The following is a 15,591-nucleotide window of genomic DNA, read 5'->3' as shown; positions in this document are numbered from 1 at the left end:
CACACTATGACTCCACACACCACACGCATGCCACACACGTGAGACGGAACCCACGCACACGCATTGCCCCTCATGTGGTTTCATGGGTGGAATTATTCTCCTCCACTTCCAGGCTTCACTAACACGTTCAGGACTTCGGCTCGTTGGTTGAAGGTAATTCAATAAAATAAGTCGCGTGAATTATTTATAGACAATAAGACTTCCATCTATTTGCATTCCTATAGGGACTTTTGTGCTGTCCCCAGCCTTGCTCACACGACACAGAAATGGAGCTTTTGGTGGTACACGTGCGGCCTGGGATCCTCACGGTTTGCAGCCCTAGGGAAGGAAGAACGGACAGCAACCAGGCCAGTGGGACAGCACCTGGGACCACGGCCCCGCGCCTAGCATGGGTCCCTCTGCGAAAGCGGCGGTGCGGGCTGTGTTGTGCGGGCCATTTCCATCCATACTCGAGGGGAAACATTCACTCAGTGAGGCCACAGGGATGTGGGCATTTTACACCGAGAACTCGCCAGCTGCTTGAAGGAATCGGAGTCCACGCGGACGTGAGTTTGTATTTTGGAGATAGTAATCATCGCTTCCCTGGGAAAAGCCACCCCGATCCTGCGCTGCAAGCCTCCCTCTTGGTGGACAGGACCGCCATCCCCTGCCGCTCAAGCCAGAGATCTGAGGTCTTGCGGCTCCTCACCTTCCCCGGCACCTACATCCCGCACAGCCGTGTGCGTTCGGCCTCGACGACTGTTCCTTTCAAGGGGCTTGAGGCCCGTCGGTGCTGTCACGGAGGGCCGTGGCTGGGAGGCAGCAGCTGGGGGCGGAAACCGGGGCCTCGGAGGCACACGAGCTGACCTGTCCAGCAGGACAGGGACCCTGGTGTTCCTGGACTGCGGGCTCGGCACAGGAGCCTCCCTGGGACTAACAGCCTGCCGTTTTCAGAAGATCGTCCTTAAGAACGAACAGAGACGACTATTATACTAAACGACCATCATTTCCTTATTTTCCTAATGAATTTTTAAATATAAAGTTTGAGGGTTTTACCAGTTCGACACCAACCTGCGGGCACTTGCGCACGAGGCAGAGCACGTGTGGCGGGCACGCGGCACAGACGTGGACACGAGCGGCTGGCTGGCTGGCGGGTGTGAGGACCTGACATTTCCACTGCTCCCCGTTGTGCCAGCAGTCACGACGGCCAGAGACTGTCCCAGTGTTACCATTTCATTCATTTCCTCAGGGCACGTGAAGAGGTGTCACGAACGGCCTTAGATGCTTATGTACCTAAAGGCCGCCTTTGATCGTTCAGTCCAGGCACGTGTACTGAATGCTTATTCCATGTTACACCCCACAGTAAGGGCTGGGATCGAGGAGTAAAACCTCGCCGAGATATCCCTGCCTTCATTCCACCAGGAGACAGGCAATGAGCAAACAACAAAGTAAGGAACTCATATACAAAATCATAATACAGATTTTATAGTGTATGTATACCGCATTGTATATATACACACTACAGAGTATATATCCATACTACAGAGTATATATCCATACTACAGAGTACATATCCATACTACATACTATATATACCACATCGTATATGTCCGTACTACAGAGTACATATCCATACTACATACTGTATACACCACATCGTATATGTCCGTACTACAGAGTACATATCCATACTACATACTATATATACATCGTGTATGTACGTACTACAGAGTACATATCCATACTACATACTATATACACCACATCGTATATGTACGTACTACAGAGTATATATCCATACTACATACTATATCTACTACAGTGTATATGTACATACGTACTATATATATGTAAGTATAGTATACATCGCATATTACATATGCAGTATACATACTGTATACCTAGCAATACAGTGTATGTACGTGGTACTTAGAGTGTATATATATAGTGTGTGTGTGTGTGTGTGTATGTTTATGTACGTGTACGTAGCATGTGAGGAGGATAAAGGCCATGGGAAAACTTAGGGCAGGGTGCAGGTGGTGAGGAATGCCTATATGGGACAGGCGGCCTCAGGTTCGAAGTGGGGCCCAGAGTAGATGTCTCCAGAAGCTGTCATTTTCACAGCACTTGAAGAGGTGAAAGAATTAGCCATGTGGACGTCTGGACCAGCATCTTCCCAGGCAGGGGCAGACGTGGCATGGGGGTGCCTGCCTGCTCCTTCCCCCCAGCGGGTGACCCCGCCCACAAGGCAGGCTCTGGACATGGAGTCTCCCGGAGCCGGGCAGGTGAGGAGCACTTGGCCTTTCCCTTGGGGGCTCCGTGGGACACACTCTTGTCATGTGTCCTCACATGGTAGAAGGGGAGGCAGCCCTCTGGGGTCTCCTCTGTAAGGGCACCAATCCCATGCACAAGGGCTCGTCCTCATGACCTAATCACCCCCAAAGACCCCACCATCTAATACTATCACGTTGGGGGTTGGAATTTAACACATGAATTTGGGGGCACATTTGGCCCATAACAGTGCTCACTCAGTCTGGCACATTAAGCTGGGCAGGAAGGAAAGGGGGTGCAGGTGGAGAATTGAGGCATGAATGTCCCAAAGCAGTGAAGGGGCTGCCCCTTCATGGAGAAACGCCCAGAATCATGTCCGGGCACTCCGCGGCCTGGTCAAGCTGACTCATAAAATTAACCATCATGATCCTATGTCTCTTAGCTTTTATTCACCTAGTTTAATTTAAGGATTCCGTTTGGCTCTGTCGGTTCACGTCCACCCCATGGGCCAATCGCTGTGGACAGGGGACAAGATGCCATCACTGACTCTGCCCTCAGGGAGCCGGGGGCCCTGTGACTATGTCCTAACAAAATCGTGTAGGAGCTCCGCCCTGGAGAGAGGATGTGGATGCCTGAAGCAGCAAAGGCCCCCCGCAGTTGAAGTTCCACGCGACAAATGTATATAGTCGTGTGTAGTCCCGCAGTTCGTGAGCTGATGTCCTACATACGGTCTGACTCACAGCCGCCACGGGAGCTGAGCGCTTGAGAACCCAGCACGGGAAGGCGCCGTGAGCGCACCCAGCTGCGGTCGTGGGCCTGGAATGTGCGCGTCACAGACGCCGTCCCATCGCGCTCTGCTCTGACAAGCTTTCTGGCAGAAGCCAGAGGGAGAGATGATGTGTCTGAGGTCACTGCCTTTTCTGATGCCTTCTGCCCACAGGGGCCAAGCTGCGGCCTTCTCTGCCTGAGGGCAAGCGCTTTGGAGACAGCTGGGGGCCACAGTGGTGGTGGGCCTCCCCCTGCGCTCCCCCAGCTCTCACTGCTCCCTCCTTGTAATTCCTGACCCGGGCTGGCTTCTCTCCTATTAATTTTGTGCTTCCTACCTCTCTAACCACAGCACTTCCATTATTACCCACCTGCGACTTCTGAGAGCAGGTCATTTATCAGAGTCCTTTTTGAGTAAATAACTAACTGAGAAATTCATCCCTCCGAGATGGTTATGAATTCAGGAGTCAACCATCAGAGCCGAATGCGTGTGATTCAGGAGTCTCTTGGAGACAGTGCTTTAAGGCAAAAAAGATGAAAAAAAATAAAAATAAAGAAAGGGCTTCAATTAGAAGCAGTATCGTCTACGCTTGCCAGACCAGGACTAGTGCGGTGGCATGAGAGCGCAGGCCGGGGCTGGGAACCAGGGTCTGAGGGCACCCGTGGGGCTTCAGTGCCATTACCGTCGTGGGACTCAGCCCCACAGAGCGGCCGCGGCAGCCCTCAGCGCTCTGCACACCGAGGGCCTGGCTTCGGGACCGCAGATGGAGCGAGTGGGGAAGCGAGCCAGAGAGACACCAGAGAGCGCAGTCACCCTCCTGGCCGTTGGCTCATCCGTGGCGCCTTCTGGACTCTCGGCAGCCTTGGCTCCTTCCTGGCCCCAGGTGCCTGTGGTTCCGCAGGTAATTGAATTTCTTCCCTGGAGGTTTTGATGCTACAGATGCTCTTTTCTGTTGTGAATTGAGGAGGCAAAACTCATCTCCTCGCGAGGCTTTTCCATGTTTTCTGGAGGGAAATCTGGGATTCCACTCGGCACAACTTCAGGGGAATGTGGAGAGGCTCGTTTCCACCCCAGGCCTACTGCTTGAAAAGCAGACAAAAGGCAGGAATGGCTTTCAAAGGGCTCCTTCTCGAAAGGCTGCCCTGGAGCCTGCGTCTGCTGATGGAGGTCACAGCCCTGACCGGTGCGTTGGGGGAGGACAGCAGCAGGAGCCGGGGACGGGCAGGGGGTCCGGGACAGCGTCCGCATGGAAGTCTCCTTCCAAATCACAGTGTGGAGCTCAGACTCGCTCGGGCTGCGAGGGCTCAGCTCCTTGACCTGCCACCAACACCCTGAGAGCTGGGAGTACAGACGATTTAACAAAGACGTCCCTCTCTGCACGTCCAGTTCTGTCCTTTACTGTCTCCCTGCTGGCAGAGCAATCCACTAGGATGTGTTCTCAAGACTGGCTAGCACGAAGGTTTAACATTCTAAACGTACTCTGTCTCCTAGATTGATTGATTGATTGATTGATTTATTTATTTATTTATTTAATTTTTTAAAATTTATTCGACAGAGATAGAGACAGCCAGTAAGAGAGGGAACACAAGCAGGGGGAGTGGGAGAGGAAGAAGCAGGCTCATAGCAGAGGAGCCCGATGTGGGGCTCGATCCCATAACGCCGGGATCACGCCCTGAGCCGAAGGCAGACACTTAACCGCTGTGCCACCCAGGCGCCCCTGTCTCCTAGATTTATTATCCATATTGTCCAGACCTAGGGAGCACTTGCTAATTAAATCTTAGTATGATGTCAAATTATTGAAGTTTTGTCTTCAAAGTTTATACTGTTTTAAACAAAGTAAATGATAGTCATTCATGCCTATCTCTTTCTATTGTTCTGTTTTTACTAAATTTAATTATTGAATCGGGAACCTAAAAAGCGTTCAGTCTGTGGTTTAAAAGAGAAAAGAATGTGATACCCGCTATAATGCCCGCCTTCTATTTTAAAGTCCATCTGCTATTAAACGTAATGCTTTTCTCCATCAATTTCTCTGCTTTCTCCTTAAGTAAAATGTGTGATTTTGTGCTAATTCAATCTGTGATACTCAAGTGAAAAGCAATAATGCATAATGAATTCTTCATTTCAGAAAAATGACAAGTTAACATGGAATCCTTCCTAGTTCTTGTTGTTAATTAATTAATCCATTCCCTGAGCATTTATTTATTGAGGACCTACTCTGTGCAAAGTACTAGATATCAGTGGGTGGGTAATAGATAACGATGAGTAAAACAAGACTCCATCTTCCTGGAGAAAATGTGAGTCTCTGGAAGGTGCTGAAAAGGAAGAAACATATCTAGACAAGGAGGCTCAGGAAAGGGCATGACAGCATCGGGACTTACTTGAGTCCCCAGCTGATGTCAGCCCAGCCTTGGGGGACCCATGAGGTCTGTGCTGATAGGGGCTTTCTGGCCTTCCCATTGAAAGTCTGGCTAAAACCAGTAGAGGGCAGTTAATGAAGGTCCACGTGTGAGATGTTTCTCCATATTCTCACCTCCACTTCCTGTTTCTCGCTTAGCAACATTCCTCACGAGCTCCAAATACCTTAGTTTGGACTTCTATCTGCCTCACTCTACAAAGGAAAAACACAACAAAAAACAACTAGACGTTTGAGGAATTCCTGTGGCATAAAAAAGAGAAATGGAGGTAAGTAGGACTACCAACAGAAACAGAGAGAATTAGGGAAATAAGAGAAACGTTTAACTTTTCTGTAAGAAAATGCAGGAACGACCTAATATGTTTGCAGTAAAGAAACATGGTAGGAGAAAGGTTTGACCAAAAAACAAGAATTGGCTCTTGGAAGTCAATATAGAACCATGTGTGTTATGGGAGGGGTGCTAATTATTCAATATAAAGGTTCAAAGGAAAGTCTGAGGAAATCCTCCAGAATTTAGAGAACAAAAATTGAGAAATTATACGAAGAAAGATGAGGGCCAGAGTTTTAATCCAGAAGGTCTAATATTTAATTAATAGATGTTAGAGAGGGACCAAAGGAAGTCGAAAAAGCTAATAATCAGATAAATAATACCAGTGATTTTCCAGGGCCAAGTGAGATTGAGCCTTCACACTCACAGGCCATCAAGTATCAAGTGGGGTTACTGAAAAGGTGCCTGTGTCTGGATGGGCATTTAGGACCTTTTAGAACGTCAGATAAGGAGACGCCATAAAAGCTTAGAGGGAACAACTTTAGCAGGTGACCGACAGAGAACAAAGGTTCCAGCTGGCCTCAGACGTCTCCTCACCAAGGGCCCATGAGCAGGAATCAGTCCTCAATCAATCCTTAGAACTTTTTAGGAATGTTACTCTGAACCTCAGTCCTGTCCGGGAAACCCCTCAATCATGTCTAAGAACAGAATGAAGTCAGTCACTTTCAACTGAAAGAGAAAAAAAATTGCCTTTCAAAGCCTTCTGGGGGAAGTTTCTTGAATTCATACACCAGCAAAACAGATCTGAAAATGAAGGAAAGGGAAGGTGTGGGTCATCAGAAACAGAAAGTACCATGTTCATTGCAAAGAAATCCTGGGATGACGGTTTGGTTATTGCTCTTGAGAGAAATGTGTCTGAATGAGAGCAGGAAGTCCAAATGAGCTTCCAAGAGTGTCTTTAAGAGAAATGGGCTCCACACCGTATGCAGAAGAGGAGGATGGAATACAGAGACAGCCTCCCCCCCAATAAAGTCCATATGAAACTCCAGGAAAAAATGTACAAGATGATTTAGTCTAAACTAAAACACAGCACGGGGACCTTAATCTATTCCTGTGCTATGAAGAATGAAGATTTGCATCTCGATTTGATCCTACAGGTTCTGAGGTTCAGTGACAGCAGTTGTGACACTGGAATTCTAGAAAAGCAGGAAATACTACTTCCTATTTCTAATAGCATGAACACATTGCTTTTTCAAATTTTAGGATTAGGTTGTAGACAAATCCTAGAAGGCTCAATTATAGATACTAAAGAGAAAGTAGATGTGATCAATCTTGATAAAATACAAAGGTATGGTATATGGACTTGGAGGGTAGACAGGTACAAATTTACCCATATAACAAGTGGGTTCAAAAAGAGACTGATGAAAACTGACCAAAAAAAAAAAAAAAGGGAGAGAGAGAGAGAAGTAGACTGAAAACAAGAGACTTAAGTTTGAAACGAGACCAATTAGAGGAAAGAAAAATGGTGACCTAATGAGAACAACCGGAAGGACGAGAAGGTGAAAATCAGTCTGGGTGTGCTGAGCCCTTGACTCTTAACAACCAGCAGTCAATGAGGAACCAAGCAATAGTGATTCAACATACTATTTAACAAAACGGAAATAATTAAAGAAGAAGAATCAAAACTGCACGTGGCGATACATGGCCATCCCCTGGAATGGGGCAGAGGACTGCGTCCTAGGACTTTTCATACTCTTATTACGTGGCTTTGAGTATGTGTTCAAGCATCACTTTAATAAAAATCATTTATTAAAATCTGTTCCTCAGCTAAAGAACCTTGAGACATCTTGACCACATGGGCAACCTTGTTGTGTATTTCATCATGTATGAAATGAAATGTATCGTCTGCTGTATAAATAACCTCCTTGTGCACGGTCTTTTGTGGGAGGCCTGACCTTTGCCCACATAACATTCTCATTCTATCTCACAGATTATTTACTTAGATTCAATTTATTCATTTAGATTGGTTTTTTGCCTCACCAGTCTGAGAGTCGTTTTGTCTCCTGAAGTCTGTGTAGCATAGCCTACTTCGGATCGGCTATATGTGGATTTTAAAATTCAAAGGGTTTTCCCCCTATTTCCAAGTTCCAGGGACCACTTCACTTTTTTCCCAAGGCAGTTAAGGGAAAAATAGGGTGGGGGATTGGGGATTTAGTAATCACAAATAGTATATGCATTATGCAATTAGCATATGTGTAGATGAGAGTGTCTACTATCACTAATGACTGGGGTGGGATAGGAAGCAGAGGTCATAGGGAAGTAATTCAGGGATAAACCGGCAAAATCTATTTTCCTGGACATTCTGTCTTACAGGTGCTGCTCCCTGCTATTGTGTATAAAATTCCACCACCAGTCCCACTTGGGCATAAAAGAAAATGGCTAGCCTTCAACAAATTACCATCCTGCCTATTAGTCTCCACTTCCTAACCTGTAAACATGCAGATCGTAATAATTATCTTGCAGGGCTATTGTGAGGATTGAATGATAAAGTCAATGTAAAGCACTCACCAATCAACTACTGAGTCCCAGATGCCAGACTTTACATAATGAGATTATGATTTCCTCAACACTGAATGTCTGAATGGGATTTATTTGTAAGCTTAAGTAGTCCACATTGCCAAGATGGCCAAAGGTTCTTTTACTCAGTGGATCCCAAAACCATCTTTGAAAAATTACCAAGCATATGTGACTTCACATTAGTTATTCCCAAAAGATACAGAGGTTAGAGCAAGATCTTGGAGATGGGGGTGAGAGTGTCACAAGAGGCCATATGTTAAAAAAAAGGTTGAAAGAGTAACTCTCTGAAGATTCTCATAAAAATAGTATTCTGGGGGTGCCTGGCGGCTCAGTCGGTTAAGTGGCTGACTCTTGATCTCAGGGTTGTGAGATCCAGTCCTGCACAGGGCTCCATGCTCAGCAGGGAGTCTGCTTAAGATTCTCTTTTCTTCTCCCTCTGCCCCTCCCCTCACTCTTTCTCTTTTAAATAAATAAATAAATAAATAAATAAATAAATAAATAAATCTTTACCAAAATATTATTCTGACACATAGAAGTCGCTTTGCAGGTATTTATTATCCATGATCCAGTAGATAGATGACGTGAGTTACCCATGCCACCAAAAAAATATGGGTTTTTCACAGTCTCTATCCGTAGATATTTAAATTAGCTCTTCTGATTTGACAAGTCCGCCAAACTGCAATTGTCTGCAGTTTTTAAATGCGATCTGCTTTTTAATGAGAACCTGACATTTAAAGAATTCCAAGCTCGTGTCATTGTTGTTGTAAGAATTATGAGCTACTCTTGTAGCTATTTCTGCCACATCTGGGATAATGCACGCCGTCCATCCTAGCTCCACCTGCCCATTATATTCTAATTTAGGCAAAGGAAAGGGGTGCTATGTTATTTGATTGCTCTCAACAAAGAGACCATTTCAGAACTTCAATGGCATGACAACTGGGGGGTCTTAAGTAGTAATAAATAACTAACATTGTGGATTGCACATTTTGCAATGTGGTTTAACAAAAACTAATGTTTGGATACGGAAATTCATTATACACAAAATTGGTAATAAGACTGGGAGAAGCTTATCACAGTCTATAAATACTTGTTACAGCAGGAGAGCAAGAACTCAATTCAGGAAAACTCTGGGGTCTCATCCAGCCCCAGAGATCCCTGAGGGATCGGCCATGGTCTCCATCTCTCAGTTCAGCTCCCCGGTGGTCCTGCTTCCTGCTTCCTGCTTCCTGCACAGGAGTTGCTCCTGTGGGCCCCCCCCCCCCCCAGTCAACTTCTGGCACACACCTCCATCTCCAAGATACGGCAACTCCAGGTGGTTCCTAAGATCTCCACAGAAGGGAAAGGAAGAGTGGAGAAGGCACTCCTGCTTTTTAACCGCACTGGTCTTGAAACAAACAAATGCTCTGCTCACATTTCATTAACCATTACGGTGACATGTGGCCAACGACCAGGGATGTGTAGCTCCTGGTGTGGCAGCTGCCTCCCACCACCACCACCACCACCACCACACAGAACACAAGTCTCTATTCCTGCACCATTGCTGTAAAGGTAGGATGGTAGCTGTTTTTATCTGCTACCTTTATTGAGTAAGCTGCTAAACTCCGTTATGAGCCCTAAAAGTCTATAGAAATTTTATTAAGCTCTACACTTAAGACATATTTACACTTTGTTGTATGTATATTATACTCCAATAAAAAGTTAAAAACAAACAAACTCAGCTGGGGTTTTGTGTGGCTAAGGAGCGAAAGACGCGTGAGCTGAACAGCAATGGGTTACTTGCTTAATCTCTGAGAACGAAGAACACAACTTGTAGGTCAGGGATGAAGGAAAGAAACCAATGTGGTTAGTTAGCAAGATGTGAACTGTCTGTACTGCTTTGAGTGATGGGCTCCCTGCACATTGGGAGGCACTTAGAGATATACTTCTCCTTCCTCGTGGAGCTCTCATAATTTACGTTTTCCTTGGGAGGTTTGAAGGCATGTGTCTGTGTGTCTGTATGAGCCACTGTGTGGCCATTTAAAATGTTATTAGCTATTGTGTAATTTAGAAAGATTCTATGTGTGCTCCCAGACCAGTGCAGGTATATATTTATGCCCTGTATCTTGGTCAATATTGCATTTTGTCACTTTTAAAAATATTTGCAAATCTGATAGGTAAAATATTATCATTGCCATTTTAAGCCTTATCAGTAATAAAAGAAACACAATATGGTTATCCACCCTTTGCAGTTCTGTGAATTGCCCATTCATGTTCTTTGCCCATTTTCCACTTTGCAACCTCATCTTTTATTTCTTAGTAGATCTGTATGAAACATATCACAACAGAAAGTGAATTAGAAACTGTAAAATATAAATTTCTTCACAGGCTGGCATTTGTGTTTAACCTTTTTATTGCAGTTTTTCTGTATAGAAGTCTAAAACTTTGTCATGCTCAAATTCATTAATCTTTCTTTTAGTGTTTTCTGACTTTTTGTTATGAGAAAATGCTGGATTATATAATTCAGATTCAGTGACATAATCAAGATTATACACATATTGATTTTGTACTCTTGGGTTGGATTATTTTACATTTTAACATTTGATCCTTTAATGCTTTGTCTCTGTGTGAGAAATAAGGTAGCGATAGAGCTTTACTCTCCTTTGACAATGGCCAGCCAGTTTTTAAGGCTATTTATTATTAATCCATATCTTCTCTGCCACATACTGAGCACCCTTATATACTGGAGACAAATACAAACATGTGTTAGTGATTTTTAAGAAATGAATTTTGACAGGAATGATTTTTAAAATAATACTCCATCTGGTTAGGCATTTGAGATACAAGTTCCAAATAACCTTAACTTCTAGCAACTCATAGAGGGAGATAAATAGTGTCGCTTCACTGGATGTGGGATCCGGCGGCTTCCGTGGTGTTCAGTTATTGAATGAGTATACTGAGTGCCTATCATGCGCCTGACACTATTTTAGGAACTTTGGACACATGGGTGTCCCAAACACACAGCATCTCTGACCTGCAGAGCTTGCCTTTTCTGCAAGTTTATCCTCTATCAAAATCCCTACGCGTCCATCATGATGGACGGATGGCCCTGAATACTGGCTCAATGGCTCCTAGTTTTTTGGGTTATATTATTGTCCGGTTGATGTGGAGATGTTCCTGGAATGTCCCATTCATCCGGGGGTTTGGGCGGGATTGGCAATACATCTTTACCACACCACTGCTTTGGGAGGAATAAGAAAGAAGGACCATCTTCTCGCAAGGAAAGATTGAGTACTTCTCTCTTTAGGACCCACTATGGACCTGGGATGGATTTCTGAGACTTGGATGCCTCAGTCACATTTTCTGAAAATTCGTTTGAGGTTTTCCGGGAAAAAAAGTCAGTGTTCTCCCTCTGGGTAGCTTCTATCCTGTTTTCACTGCATTTGTGTTTGGAGATTTTGTCAAACTGCAAATCCTATGAAGATTTTATTAGTTTTACCTGAGAGGGCATTATGCAGATGGTGAGGGATAAATAATGGATTAAAATTCCTCTACATTAATATTTATTAACCTAGGTACTTTGAGTATATCTCTTCTTGCCAGACCTAAGCAAATGACACTGGATGGATAACGCAGTCCACTGGATATCACTGAGGCAGTCATTACTAATAATGTCATTACTGGCCAAGTTTTCCCCCAAAGGAAAGCAGTTTGGCTGCTGGGATGATCCATGTTGGCAGAAACTGAATAACTTCTAGGTAAGAAAATTAGCTGATTTATTCCATTTACTTATCTCTACCTTCTGTGGGCTCCTTGTCCGTACAGATTATCATGTAATTATCTACTGTCTTGCTTGGTTCATTAGGTATTGGGAGTGTGTGTGTGTGTGTGTGTGTGTGTGTGTGTGTGTGTTTTCTCTTTAACTAGATTCTAATGCTGCTTCAGGGAAGCGCTCAATCTTGATTTTTGCTTTCTTTTACCTTAGTCCAAATATCCTGAAATGCGACACTGAGGGACAGAAGACACTCCATAGTTAGTCTGAAGTGTTTATCGGTCAGCCCTTGCTGCATAGCAAAACTCACTTCAAAACCCAGCAGTTTATTTAGTTCACGATCCAATGGGCTGGCACATGGGGCGGAGCTCAGCTGGGCAGCTCTTCTGATCTCCACCGGCCTCGTTCATGGTTTTGTGATCAGCTTTGTTCCGCTAAGCATTGGTGAAGTGCCACGCAAGGCTCCCGAGGTCTTAGCTCAGAAGGGGCACGCCGTCTCTTCTGCCACTTTCTATTAGGAAAAATAAGCCCCAGGGCCATCTCAGACTCAAAGGGAGGGACAATTAAAGCCACTTCCTAACCAGATGATCAGAAAGTCATATGGCAACGGGGGTGGCTACAGAGTAATGGCTTCCACTTTGTGGTTTACCACATGGGGCAAATATATTTTTGTTAACAAATTATGACGTATGAATTATACATAGATGCATTAATCTGCAAAAAAAAATCCCAGTGACTGTCTTTGGTATAGGAAATGTTGATATCAAAAGTAGAAACAATATAGAGATCTTAGGGATGTATCTGACAATAGCATGCTCTTCCCCTGCCTCTTTCTACATTTTCAAGTGAAGAAGTCTCGAGAACAACTCCATCTTCCTTAGGAAAATTACTTTCCAGGACTAGAAGGGCTGGGGCCTGGGCAGTTCTCCCTTCAAAGCTTGAGACGGATCTGGTAGCCGGGCCTAGCCAACGGTATAGAAAAGAAAGCGCCAATGGCTTCCCCTGGGCAGACAGAAACTTGCTCGAGCATTTCCAGGCCTGCAAACTGCATTTAATGCTTTTATTCTTAGAAGTTAGAGACACCGTTGGGGGGAAAAATCAAGGGAATTCGAACAGGCAGAATGAGATTTGAATACTCGAATAGCCTTATGATCCTGGCCTCGCTAATGAATGTCTCCAAGCCTCAGGTTTCTTATACATGAAATGTGGAGATAACTCGGGGGTTGTTTCAAAGATTAAATATACAGCATGAATATAGCCTTCGGCGCATGGTAGACATCCAGCGAATGTTCATTCCCACTCTTCTCTTTATCTGCTTGTGCTTTCTTGTTGCTGTTGTTACCGTTAAGGTGTGAACTTCTTTCTTCGGTGTTAGGTGTAAGTACAGGCAGAGCGAAGCTTGCCCTCCTGTCATGGTTTAAACAGTGCCTGAAAACCCCACCTTGCCCCATCCTCCCCCCGCGGCCAGTCACGCGAGGCAGGAAAACAGAAGGGGGTCCGCCTTGCAGCAGAAAAGCACACCGGCCACACGGCCCCCGACCCGAGAACACACGGCCCCACTCTTGGATCTCCCTGCCCACACGCAGTGGTGAGCCCGCAGGCCCTGCAGCTTCTAGGCCCAGCCCCAAGGTCGCGGGTCAGCCTGTGCTCACCTGCGGCAGCATCTGAGCTCTTTATCAGCCAGCCTCCCCGGTGACACGGGACGTCTCGTGAGGGCAGGCTCTGGATTTTATTTATGTTCGTACCCCTAGCCCCTGCCTGGTGCGGTTCAGTCTAGTTCACAGCAGCTGCTCCACTTACGGCCGCAGAATAAATTAATTACCTACATCTTTTAGTTCAGGGATTTTTCATTGAAGTACAAATGTGCTAATGACTGGATAGGGAGTACCTGAATCCTCCATACTAACAAATCATCCCATTCCACCCCCTTCAGGTATTTCTTATGTATGTATAGGACGAGGTGAACTGAATTGAGGTGACAGACTGAAATTCTCTCTGGCGTGTGAATAATAACCATGGCCACAAACTACCTTCGCACGGTGCTTGTATCTTAAGAGGCGTCCGCGATGTCTGCTGCGCTCTAAGTCTTTGGTGTGTCCGGAAGGCTCACCGGTTAGTGTGTGACAGCCACCTGGGCGAGACAAGCGTGCCCACTGTGGGACGGACACTGGGCTCGGGAGGCGCGTCCGCTCGGATCCTCCGGCAGAGAAAGGTGAGACACACGTCCGTTTAGCTAAATGAGGCACAGGGCATTCGAATTAAGGTTGGTGTCTTCTCAATTATTTATTCTCCTGTTGAAAGTCACTGAGAACAGACTGAGCTTTAGAGGAGTTAAGTAAACTCTTACGAACACACACACACACACAGCTGTCAGACCCGTTGTCTGTTTGCTCAGCACCTGCTTATGGGAGCCCCAGGAGCACCAGAAAAGTGTAACCGTAACGAGAAGGTTCCAAACACGCAGTCGCGGGAGCTGCTCCAGCGGCCCAGGGAGTGAGCGGGGCTCGTGCGTGTGCTAGTGTCCGTCACACCCAGGCTACCAAAGAGTCAACGTGTGAGTGACAGGAAGGGGCCACGGCATGGTCCTAATGTGGCGATGGCTCCAGGACACGGCCTGGGGCTCCTGAAAATGTCACACACGGTTCTGATGACGACAAATGCACACACTCTACACACACGGGCGTAGCCTTTAGCATCAATAGCTTACAGCACTTACCTCACGACCTTTTTCATTTCTTTCGTCTTTGGATCCTAGGGATGCTGAAGAACGCAGTGCTGTTCAGGTGGTACCAAGTTATCCTCTTTCAGATTATTTCCAGACAACCTTCTTCTTTGAGCGTACCTCTCCAGACACGTGCTTGGCCAGCGGAAGGTGCGGTGGTACCATTTCTTCCTCTTCTTGGTGTTAAGATCCGCCTGGAGTATATGGATACCAAACATGCCCGGAAGGATGGTCCCACTTCCGTCTGATCAGGGGGTCTGAGTGGACCTCTTAGGGCCGATGCCCACCAAAGAATGAAGAGTCTGCCAGCATCAGTTGGGAAGCCCCCAGGGAAGGATGGGGGTGGTTTGCTGCCATTCAAACTATTGTCATCACTCTGAGAACAGACGAAACGGGATTAATCCTGGCTTCTGCCTCCAGATGAAGATTTCTGCAGCACTACCTTCCCTCGGGAATTTCCCTCCTTACAATCCTCTCCAGGGTCCTGGTTTTTATGGTTTCAAATGTGTTCTTCTTCTTGACTTCAAGGTCCTCCTCCATGGCTGCAGTTCCTTCCCTGCCCCTCCCAGCACCCTCCCTCACCCCTGCCGAGGTCTTTCACTCTCCTCCTCCCTTCCGCCTCAAGTCCGCTCCTTCTTCAGGACTCGGTTCCAGCTGCACACCCACTGGGAAGCCCTCCCTTGACCATCCCCCTCCACAACCTCCACGCCTTCTTAGACTTTGCTGCAGAACCTAACTTGTAAGTATATGGTGACGTCACTTATTTGCCACCGTGATGCGCTAATAACAGCAAACCATGCCTGCTGCCCCGGGGACCTCACGCTCCCGCCCCTCCAGTCGATGCTTT

The sequence above is a fragment of the Ursus maritimus genome, unplaced genomic scaffold (genome assembly GCF_017311325.1).
Source record: "Ursus maritimus isolate PB19 unplaced genomic scaffold, ASM1731132v1 scaffold_3, whole genome shotgun sequence".
Taxonomy (NCBI): Eukaryota; Metazoa; Chordata; class Mammalia; order Carnivora; family Ursidae; genus Ursus; species Ursus maritimus.
This window is presented reverse-complemented; position numbering follows the sequence as displayed.